The following is an 11,427-nucleotide window of genomic DNA, read 5'->3' as shown; positions in this document are numbered from 1 at the left end:
CAAGGCCTCACTTTTCGTTAGGGACTTGGGACCCTTTTGTTAATGAAGGTACTAATTTTTTAGGAAAGGAAAAAGACTTTATTTAGCAGTGAGCTTTATTCTAAATTTTGCTAAGTGAAAACAGCTGGAACTTCTTGAAGTCTTTATTGCTGTACTGTTCCCTTGGAGAGTAAGATGCACATTGGAGTCTGTTTCTAGTGCTTTGTCATTGAATAGTAGTGTCTGTGTTACAGATGGCCCGTCATCTTCATTGCCTCAGGAGCTGTGCAAGATAGAACCAAGCAAGTGCCAATAGAGAGGGAGGAGGGCTGGAAAAAACCACTGAGTTTTGAGAGACTGGCCAAAAGAGAGCTCTGAAACAGGTAGGAATTGAGGATGACTTGAAGATGCATCTCAGCAAATTTGTTATAAAACAAGTTAAACTAAAAAGATTCTCATAAGGTGGAGGGGAGCAACTTGAAATTGTGCTTGGTTTTGGTTTTTTTTTGCCGAGCTCATCACTTCCCAAAAGCATTTCCATAAATTTTTTTGAGGAAGATGGAATCTGTTTTTCTTTCCTGGGAAAGGGGAAGGAGAGCTCTTTGAAAAAGAATGGTGCATAAAATTTTGGTGTTCATTTTTGGTCTTTTTGCTATCCCAAGTATCTGGTATGAAACTGGGTTTGAAGTGGCAGTTCTTCATACACAGTGAGCCTTTTTATCCTTCTCAAAACTTTTGTGGATCTGTGGAACTCTAACCTAACAAGGCCATCTGTGGGTCAGAGAGTGCTTTATGTGATTTTCTAGGAGCCAAAAGCAGCTCTTAAAAGATTTGCCTTTGTTGTTTAGCAACCACACTGAGTTTTATTCAGCACAGGAAGATTATTTAGCAATAACTAAGAATGCTGACTTGCATTTCTGTTCTGCCTGAAGGGAAAAAAATGGGGGGGAAATAAGTAACTATCTAGATATGACATCCATCCCTCTGTAGAGGGGTGCCATGTTTCTTTTCCAGGACGAACTTAAGTCATTAATGAATGAGAAAGTTTTACTCTAAGGTGGTGATTGGTGCTTACCTACAAATTTCTGGTTCTGGACAGCAAAGGACAAAGTTTAAATGAATGGAAAGATTGGGTCACTACTATTTAAGTTCCATTAATGGATAATTAATTGTGCCATTAATGCAGAAAACTAGGCAAAGTGAACAAAAGATCTGTTTTGCTGCTTGTTTATAAAAGGGGAGACACACAGTGGCTTGGCAAGTGAGAATTTACTGTGCTACAGAGTTCATGTGGTGTTTGATAAGTGCAGGTGCAAGCATAAAATCTCAATGTCCAGAGAGCCCTTCAACTTCCTAATTCAGGTTTCTTTGTAAAGGGAACCAAGAGCCTTTACACTTGTCCTCCAATCCCCTTTCTGGGTACAGCTCCTAACTTTATCAGTGAATGGCAAAAGAAACTGTGGCAAAACCTTCACTGACAGCCAGTTGTTCTGAACAGGCTCATCCAATGTGCAGAAAGAGCTGGAGGGACCTATAGGAAAAAATAGGTATGTGATTTTTTTTTTTCTTAATGTATTTTTTAAAATCAATTACAATTATGCATTTGGAAAGGGGTAGTGAATTAGGAGATTATAAGCCATACAGCCGTAAGCAATACTGCATTTGGCTTTTCCTAGTTTAGAATATTTAATTTTACAATTTAATATGGTTTTTGATTGTAGGTAATTTTTTTGTTTGCCCTTTATAATGGAAAAAAGGATGCAACGTTTGTATATACCTACATTTCCTATATTTTCTCAATTTTATGTGCGCTTGTGGTTTCATTTTCTTGCTTTTATACTTCTGTGTGTCTTCTGATATGATTTCATGCACCTGTCCCTCCTTCACTCTTACTGTTCTGATTCAGTTGTACCCGTTTTGCTAACACCTCAGTTTTCCATGGCATCTGTCTAATGTGCATCTCTCCCCTCTCCTCCTCTGCCCCAGAAGCCTTGCACTTCCCCCTGTGTCAGTGTCAGACTTACTTTCACCCTGCACCTCTTGGCACAGGAGCTGTGGTGGCAGCAAGAGCACTGAAAGAGATTCTCCCGACCTCTTTGTTGCACTTGCAACTTCAGGAGTTCCTGGATGTGTGGACAATCAGTCACTGCTGGAAAATTCTCACTCTGATTCTGCTGCTCAGCCTGGAGCGTGCCAGGTACAGGGGGGTCTTGAAGAATAGAGCTGCTAAATTCTGAATTGTTTTGGAAAATACTGGGGAGTGCAGCGTGTGTGTGTAGCGACACTGGCAAGGTTGATACTGGTCTTTCTTGCCCAGCCCTGGGCTGCTCCTCTGCCAAGCAAAATAAAGATGGAGAGTGTTCAGTGGCTTTTTACATTCTTGATCTCATGGTGGAGTCAATGTAGGAATTAGATGAGGTTTGTGAAGTGTTTCTGTCCAGACAAGGAAAGAGGATGTTAGATTACCAAAATGCTACATTTTGCAATGCTCTTGTCTATGTACCTCCAGAGGGAATATTGGAAAGCTTATTTCCAAGCACAGTAGAACTTCAAGCCCGAGCTGCTGCTTGAGGCAGGGTTGTTGAGTTCAAATTCATTAATAAAGGTTTGCAAGTAACCCTGAATGCGTTGGCAATTGTTGTTACAGACATAAGGTCGATTTTAATTTACCTTTTTTCAGAGACCCTGAGATGGCTTAAGGAGTGGCAGTTTTCACAAGAGCAGAAGTTTGATACCCAGCATAAGATTTTGAGATTCTTTTGACAGAATTTCAAAGAATTGTGCAGCAAAGTATTGAATGTGATGATATTTAAGTAAAATTGTGTGTAAGTCCTCAAAAATTAGCTAAACAGACTTCCAGCGTTTTGTTCTTGTCAATGAAGTAATTCTGCTCTCTGAGAAATGGTTGATTGTGAAGTAGCTTCCAGCAGGTTAAGAAAGGTTGGAAGTTGGAATGGTTGTAATAAAGAGAATGGTCCTAACAATAAATGCTAGGAGTCATTGGAAGTGTTTGTTATCACTGTGGCATACATTGTGTTCACCAGTTTTAAAGGCAAACCAGACCCAAGTGTTTTCCTTATCAGTTTTACATCCCTGTGACTCCCAGTGATTACGTGGTACAAGTTTTTTTTCCTTGGTTACTTTTCACAAATTTGTCTCTCAAGGCCACTTTCTTAAACCTTTTGGTGCAATGACTGTTGTGAAATCAAGTTTCAGCCAGTGTTGCATCACACTGATTATTCTACACGTTTTTCTCCAAGCTAAGCAAAGTATTTTCCCTCAATATAAGCTGCTGTAATGAATACCCTCATTACTAATAGACTGGGGTGGGATGGAAAACAGCTTTCAAATTTGTGATTCTTCACTAAATGTGGGAAGTGTTGATATGCAAGTAAAGTGATTGCCTGTTATTGAACGTACATCTGCGAACCAACTGCAAGATCTCACTCCTTGTCACTGTAATAAAAATGGAAGAGGTAAATGTGAGACTCTCTGTGACCCAGAGTATAAATTTGTACATCAGTGTGATGCCATATGCTGGAGAGTCTTGAGTCTCACCAGCAGTAACTGAAACTTCTGCTCCCCCTGGCCTCCAGTGCTGGCTGTCCTGTGCCCCAGGTGGTTTAAACTGCAGCCCTCCCTGCACTCCCCTCCCAGCTCTACCTCTTGAAACCATTGTAGGGCTTGTCAAGGCTGCCCAGAAGTCTGGGTAAGAGATCCAGCACACCACTGGGTAAGGAGTGCCTCTTCCTTATCCAGTTACACGCAGTCACTCCTAACAGAAGCCCCAGACCAAATGCTCTGCAAGTTATGAATAAGCTGTTTTATTTGCAGGCTGAGCAGCAATAAATGTTTTATGAATTGTGAATAAATGAGGAGGGAGTAAATTAATGGACTCGATCCATTTATTCCAAGACTGTGTTAGATGGATCTCAAGTCCATTACTGTGTCCCTCTTGATAGTGATCATAATTAGAATTTCAGGTTTTCTGAAAGCTTGCTTTCTTGGTGAAAAGAGATGTTTGCTGTTTGCTTGCTTGTTTTTAAGATCTCCAGAATCTACATACATTTGTTTCTTCACTCTAAATCTCCTATTCCTTTCACACATAGGAGAACTTTTGGTCACCTTGATAGCTGAATGTTTCTTTGTTCTATTAGCAATCATCTTCTGCGCTGAGCTGGCTAATAAATTTATTCAATGACCTGTACAAGTTGTTCCCCTCCTGCCCCATTTCCTCTGAGGGCTTGTGTTTCTCACTGAAGAAGGCCATCTTTCACTGGTTCTAATGCTCTGAACCAGTTTCTTTGTGTTAAAGCCCTACATGATCCAAGCCTAGGGACTAGGCTTGCCCTTTGTTGTTCTTTACTGGCTTTTGATTGAGACCAGATGTGACAGCTGTTAACCACTGTAGGGTGACAAGGGTCTGAGGTGACTTATTTCTAGACTTTTCTTAGGTAACTTTAGAAACAGTGACCTTCAATCCCTGCCTGTCACCCAAAACAGTAGAACAGAACTGTGTTCAAATACAGTGATTTTTGCTTTGAAAGCTGTACATTTTTGTCTCTGTTGAATGTTAAGTCTCCCAGGATCTGCAGATCTTGAGCCCAGCTGATAAAAGGAATAGAACTGGTCATTTATTATTTTAGCTAATAAAAGAGGATATTGTATATTAACTTTTTCACATTCCAAGGCACTAACAACAGAATGAAGGTTAAAGGCTTCTTGATATTCACAATTAAAGAATGGAGCCTTTGTTTTTAGCACAGTATGCAGCTGAGACAGAAGGAATATGGCAGGAAATGAAAACCAGGTGGCTTGAGTTTCAATTTTTAAGACCAAAGAAATGACTTTCAGAAAAGGCTATTTCCTCACTTAATAAAAATAGGTTAAATGTACACAAAATCATTTAATTATTCTCTCCATTAGTTTGCAGACGTTTATGTATGTGTATCTTATGTTTTCACAGACCTAGCACAATGATGTGTGGATTGATCTTAAAAACCCTGCTGAGACAGAACTAAAGATTTCTGTAACACTAGGCTCTAAGTTTATTTTGACAAGATTGGAAAGTACATAATATTCAGTGAGAGCAGGCAGTTTTTTGTCTCCAATATATATTAGACATTTATCTGCATACAAACGTTAGTGTTAATGTTGCTGTAATACTACTACCAGTTACAGGATACTACCAATCTTCACAGGATGGGTTGGGTTGGAAGGGACCTTAAAGATCATCCAGTTCCAACAGCCATTGTCTAGATCAGGTTGCTCAAAGCTCCATCCAGCCTGGCCTTGAACACTTCCAGAGACTGGGCATTCACATCCTCTCTGGCAACTTGTTCCAGTGTGTCACCACCCTCATAGGTGCCCTCTTTCAGTTTAAAGCCATTCCCCCTTGTCCTATCACTCCATGCCTTTGTAAAAAGTCCTTCTGCAGCTTAACACTCCCTCTCCAGCTTGCATCAGTAGCTTCATAAAACCCACAAACACCCTGATATTTAAAAAAACCCAAACTCGAAATGAAGGGCATAATTGTTTCTCAGTGTTTAGTGTTATATTTATTGTAAAAGATGTAACCATGGTACCTTAAAATTAGCATAGGGCATCTGCAAAATAAAATGACAAGTCATTATTTAATACAATTACAATTTTTTTCAGGTAAAGGTTTCATTTAAAGCTTAGGAAACTAGAGACAGCACACTTTGCAAATCAGCTTGGTTTTGTTCTCTTGAAAATACTGAACAAGACTTCCTAGTGAGAAGCTGTAGGATCTTTTTGTTACCCACACAGCAGTACAGTTGTAATTGCTATTAGAGCTCCAAATTTTGTTTTGGAAAACTCAGAACTCTGTACTGCAGCTGGAGTCTCCTGCAGGAAGAAGGAGGCTGGATCACAGCCTTTGCTGTTTGCCCAGGTGATGCTGGAGAAGTGTGTTGGAATGCAGGTGTAAAGCTACTTCTCCAGCTGACAGGTCTGCAGTACAGGCCCTTTTGCCACAGGCTTTTCTGTGGCAAGAGAGTCACTCACATGTTGTGACTCAAAGAGCACTCTCAGGTGGTCACTGAGAAGCTTCTCTTGCAGCATTTTCATCCTAGAAACTGGGCTTCCTGCTTGGTATCTAAACTGAGGCTAGAAGTGCCTGCTGATAATGGTGGTTTTGCCTGTGCAAACTAACACACTGTTAGACATGTTCTGCAACTTGTTGGTGTTAGGGCAAAGTATATTTTTCTTCAAGTAGTTCCTTCAAAGCCTGGTGTATCTTAATTAGGTAATTCCAAGAACTGTTTTTCTTGTCTGTGGTTATACTGTGCTTCAGGATGATGTTTGAAATTTTCTGCCATCTCTACACAGACTATGATAGGCCTGGGACAGCAACTGGCAAAGATTCCTGCATCATCCTTATTTTCCTAAGCTTTTTGCTGACTCTGGTATTCTCCTGAAGAGGCAAATGGGCTTCTTGACTTGCTAAGTTTAATGAGCAGGTCTGTCTTTGTCCAGAGCGTTTCCCTGATAGTCATCACCACCCTATGGGTTTTTGACTTTGCTGTGTTGTGTGTAAGATTTTAGTAAAACATTTCTGCGGAGTTTACAGAAACAGAGATGTTTTATTATTAAATGCTGTCATGCATATAATTTGCTTACTATTTGTAGAAGTTACAGTTAGTAGTTGCATAAGCATTTGCATGGTTTATATATATTAAGATCTTTCTCTGAGTCACTGTCTGAAGATGGGAGAATAACTTTCCAGTTATTCTCCTATCTTCCCATATTAATATATATATTTACCTGCCCATATGCAAGTAAGAAAATGCATATATGCTTGTTTTTTATCCAGTTACAGTTTCTTTCTTTGCTTCTTTGTGTCGAGGCAGCTTTTGGGCATTTCAGTCGCTGGAGACAGACCTGCAGTACAAATTTCTTGGAGCTATTATGTTTTCATACTTTGGTTATTCTGTTGGTGTTAGAAAAGCAAGTCTGCTGTTCATGTCAGCTGCCAGCTCTGCTTCCTTCATGCTGTTGTAATGCCGTGTACCACAGTCATCCACCCTTCAAAGTTCTTATTTTTCATGTAGCATAGGATATGCAGTGATGTAAAGAAAATGACAAAACCAAACCAAAACACAAAATCCAACCACCACCACATTTGAATTTCAGCATGTATCACTAGCTGCTTGGATTGCATCCATTTTCTTATTTTTAATCACTTTCCAAGGGAGGCTTACAAAGAATTCTCCAGTGTCAGCAAAGAGGCCTCCAGTAAGGATCCTTGCTGGCACTCCTTGGAAGGATGCCTATGTGATACAGATACTGCCATTTGGGAGATGTTTTGAGAATTCTTGTGCAGTTTGGGTATCAAAGAACTTCCTGACACATCTGTTAAAGGTTTTGCCTCTGTTCTTGCTTCCTTTTGAGTTTTGGTGCCTCCTTGTTACCTACCTCTGGAGTTTTGCTGCTGTGGATTGTAATTTTTCCTCCCAAAGGAGTTAACGTGCATCTGATTGTAATACTTCTGTTAGCCCTGCTTGCAAAACATCTCTCCACAAGCAACCCTTTTATTTATTCTCACCTATTTCAAGAATGTGGGCTCTTGCCATTGATAAACAAAAGCAGTAGTGCTCAACCCTGCTCAGTTCCTCTCTTAACACCCCAACTGATGAGCAATTACTTTTAATGCTTATTACAAACATGTTTCATCTGTTGAATTTTTATGTTGTTTTACTCATATGGTTTTCCTCTTTAACTGGATCATTTTCTTGTTATATCCCATCCATTTTATATGGCTTAAAGCCAAAATAAAACTCCAGGTATCCTAATCAAGTACCTGCTACCACTATGTTTAGCTCAAGTCGTTTCTTGTTTACCCCAGAATATATTTCCTGAGGATGGAGAGTTAAGGTCTAGGTTGTTGGTCCAGTGTTGTGTAGAATAAGGGTCTTCACAAGCAAACAGTTTTGCTTTGCTCTTTTTAAGTTAGGGTTAAATGTGAAACTGTCTGGTACACCTTGTGTGTTGTCTTTTCAAAAGTTTGATTTACCTGCTTAAAACTGGGCAAGTGTGGGTGTAAAGAAGGAGCAGTGCATAGTGATTAAAGCATAGTAGTGGATACTGGGACTTCCTGTTCTGCCAAAGGATTTACTCAGTGTCTCTATTGCTAAACTTTTCTGGACAGCAGAAATAGTCACATATTAGTTCTTGGAACCATCCTGAGGGGAGTCAAAGGGGTCTTTCAGTAATCAGAGGACAATTATTACTTTCTTCCAAGGAGAAAAAGCTACTTAGCATGCAAATTATGAATTTATCTGCTGTTCCCTTGTACTTTGTGTACACATTATATGTGGGTAGTTTTCTGTTTCATTTTAACTGTGGTATATCAGTGAAGGTTGACCCTTTAGCTCCATTTTTTACCAGGATATATCTGTGGGAAAAAGGCATTTGTCCTTGGGAAACAGTGAGCTTAGTACTAATTTTAGGACCTGCAGAACTGAGTGTCAGGATCTGACCTCTGAGGAGACCAGGAGATGTAGATCTGCAAGGCACGACTGAGCCGGTAAATCCACTCTAAACCCTGAGAGAGTCACTTAAGGCCACACTGTTCCCTGGGCTCGAACACCTGGGCTGTGTGTAGCCAGGGATGCTGGGCCAACCATGCTTGCAGTCCCCTCCTATTCCTTCCAGAGATACTGAAGCAGATTGATCTGTTTTATTGTCTCATATTCCAACAGTCTAAGAAATACCTAAAATTAGTAGCTGTTGAAAATTTAACCACTTACTTCTATCTGGGGTCAATTATTGCAAGGCATGTTTAGAGTGTGAGTTCTTCCCAGCAGTCTGGCTGGAGAAAGCCTCTGAGAGCCCAGCTGGTCCTGTTCACTATGGCAGAACAATGCTTTCCATCCTTCAGGAGGCAGGTTCCCTTCCCTTTCCAGGGCTTGGCTGTGTCTCATTGCTGTGATAAGGATGCTTCTTAGTGTTTCCTTTTTCATAGAAGCCAAGCTGAGTTGCTGGAGTGAACTCAGGCCATCTGTCCTGATGCTGGAAAGGGAGAGTACAGCCTGCTGTCAGCTATCTTAAGCTGCTGGCAAATCAACAGTGTGACGTGGGGGACTTAGGAAGCAGTCTCACACTGAATTACAGACCATGGTGATTAAAGGCAGTCTGCCCTACTTGGCATACTGGTTCAAGATGTTGCTGTTAGTGGGGAGTGTCCTGGTGATACAGACGTAGCTTTTCCTGCCCCCCTGACTGTGTTCTCCTCCCCACTTCCACAGCAGTGGGTTTGAATCCATAGCATACGGTTTGGAAAATTAGTTTCCTGTGTAGTCAACACAAAAAGTCATGGAATCACTGAAATGCTGTACTGAAACATGTTTCCTGTGCTAAAGGAACTGCAAAACCTGCCAGGAAGTGCTGTGTGATAGGAGTATGATTTGTAACGTTATTTATTGTAAGTAGTCACTAATTCTGCCGTGGCTGGACAGCAGAGTTAAGATGTTAATGCACTATTGAATCATTAGTACTACTATACAAGCATAAATTTGTTCTTAATGTGAAGTATAAATCAAAAAAGTTATATCCCGATACATTCACACAGTTCTGCTTTGAGAAAGAACCAGAATGAACTCTCACCCTGCCGTTCCCCAGAGATGTAGGTTTGATATTTTTGAACTCCACCGTTCATCTCCCATACCTGAGCACTGGCTGCTTTATGGCACTGTTTTCCTACCAGCAAGGTGTTTTTTCATTCTCACTGTCCTCTGGGATTTAGGGAATTAGAGGGGGAAAAGGCAGCTGTACCATAAGCTTAGAAGCTCATTTCTGACCTGCTTTAGTCTTGTAGCTGTATCTGTGATTATGTCTGGAAATGTTAATAGTGACATTATCTGGAGCACAGCCATTGACCCAATCTTCTGATCTTGCAAGAGGATCAGGGAAGACATCTGCACTCATGCAGAATTTTACAAATGTGCTCGAGGCTTCATGCAAGTGCAGGGCCCATCCATATGGGTTGAATCCATAGATTTTTATCTGGGGACCAGGCACTTGTGCTGAGCATTATTTATTCCATACATTGCTAAGTCAAAATATTGTGCAAAGCACATGTTTAAGAACATACAGTGCCAAAAGAACTTTGTCTATTGTATTCTGCTTACATAAAAGGTACCTTGCATTATTTTTTTTAAACATATAGAACATATTCACCTTGTATGAGCTCTGAAAGTCTTCTACAGTGAAAGACAAATCCATTTAAAAGGGAATCAAATAGGTTGCAACAGAGGTACTCAGTCTTGGATTCATGACTTTCCTCTCAGATACCTTGTTCCAACTCACATAAATAGAGGGTGAAATCCTCATGTCTTAGAGGGAGAGTAGGGTTTAGTTGGAAATCCTGGATCTCTTTCATTTATTGATGACTTTCAGCAGTTCTTACCTGCAGAGGCAGGGTTTTGGTAAAGAACGTGCAAGATGAACTGATGTTGATGTTTTTAAGTCAGAGCAAGATTATGGGCTATGCAGAAACTCAGTACAAATAAAGCCAATCAACCACCAGATCTTCCTATTTGTGGCACTCTCTGCGAGGGCTTTGCCGGCGTCAGTGCGTGCTGGGGGCTTCCCACAGATGCAGAGTGCAGGCAGTATGGCCAGCAGGCAGGTCATCATAATTCCACCCATGTCATGGCAGTTAAGGATGGATTCCTGCCTCTCTACTCTGTTCCTCTCCAGTTGTGATAAGGTTTTAAGAGACACTCATGATCTAGAAAAATTATTTTTTCCCCTCACGGGAACACAGTAAGCCCCTGTCAAAACAATCAGCTGTTTCTTCTGATGAGTGTGTGTGATTATTAAAACCAGAACAACCTCTTGGAGAAATGGAACTTCCATCAAAACCTTACAAATTTCTCCTTCCATTACCTTGTTTGGAAATGAAAAGGAGTTGGGGTAGAGAATTCTTTGTTTTCTTTTTCTTTGGAAACATCCTTATTTGGCATCTGTAAAGCATTTACATTCCCTAGTTCTGGATCAAAGTCCTTTCATGGCTCATGTTACTTATTTCCTTCTTTAACTGAAGCACAGAAAGAAAAATGGATTTTTTCCTCCCTTCAGGCTTACAGTATAAACCATTGTGAAAAGTCAAATCCCAGTTTTTAGCTGGGAAGTAGCGAGCATGGGGAATAAGACATCTCAAAGTGTGTAATCTGGAGAACCACCACCACCCCCTTCAGAATGAACTCAGTCAGTAAATGCAAGTCCCTGTAGCAGTTAGAAAGCATGTAAGGTAAAATTTAGTAAAACTAAACTAAGTTAACTGTGTTGCTGTATTTCCTTCATTCCTCAGGTTCCAAAGGTTTGTGCTCTTCAGGGGAGGAACTTTGTCCTCCTTAGCCTGTGTTGGGGCTAATACAGCTGGCCAAGTATTGGGATGCAAACTGCAGTTGGACCAGGCACTAG

At 40.6% G+C, this 11,427-nt stretch overlaps 1 long non-coding RNA gene across 1 annotated transcript; it reads left to right on the top strand.

Annotated features, from left to right (window-relative positions):
• Positions 1 to 273: 273 nt before the first annotated feature.
• LOC135417017 (uncharacterized) lies at positions 274 to 2,115 on the top strand. The gene is made up of 3 exons (XR_010431863.1): positions 274 to 362; positions 1,478 to 1,526; positions 2,029 to 2,115. It is a non-coding gene; the product is annotated as an uncharacterized LOC135417017 (long non-coding RNA).
• Positions 2,116 to 11,427: the final 9,312 nt, after the last annotated feature.

This window comes from Pseudopipra pipra, chromosome 7 (assembly GCF_036250125.1).
Source record: "Pseudopipra pipra isolate bDixPip1 chromosome 7, bDixPip1.hap1, whole genome shotgun sequence".
In the NCBI taxonomy this organism is placed as follows: Eukaryota; Metazoa; Chordata; class Aves; order Passeriformes; family Pipridae; genus Pseudopipra; species Pseudopipra pipra.
The sequence above is the reverse complement of the archived record's forward strand: the minus strand, read 5'-3'. Positions and strand labels throughout refer to the sequence as shown.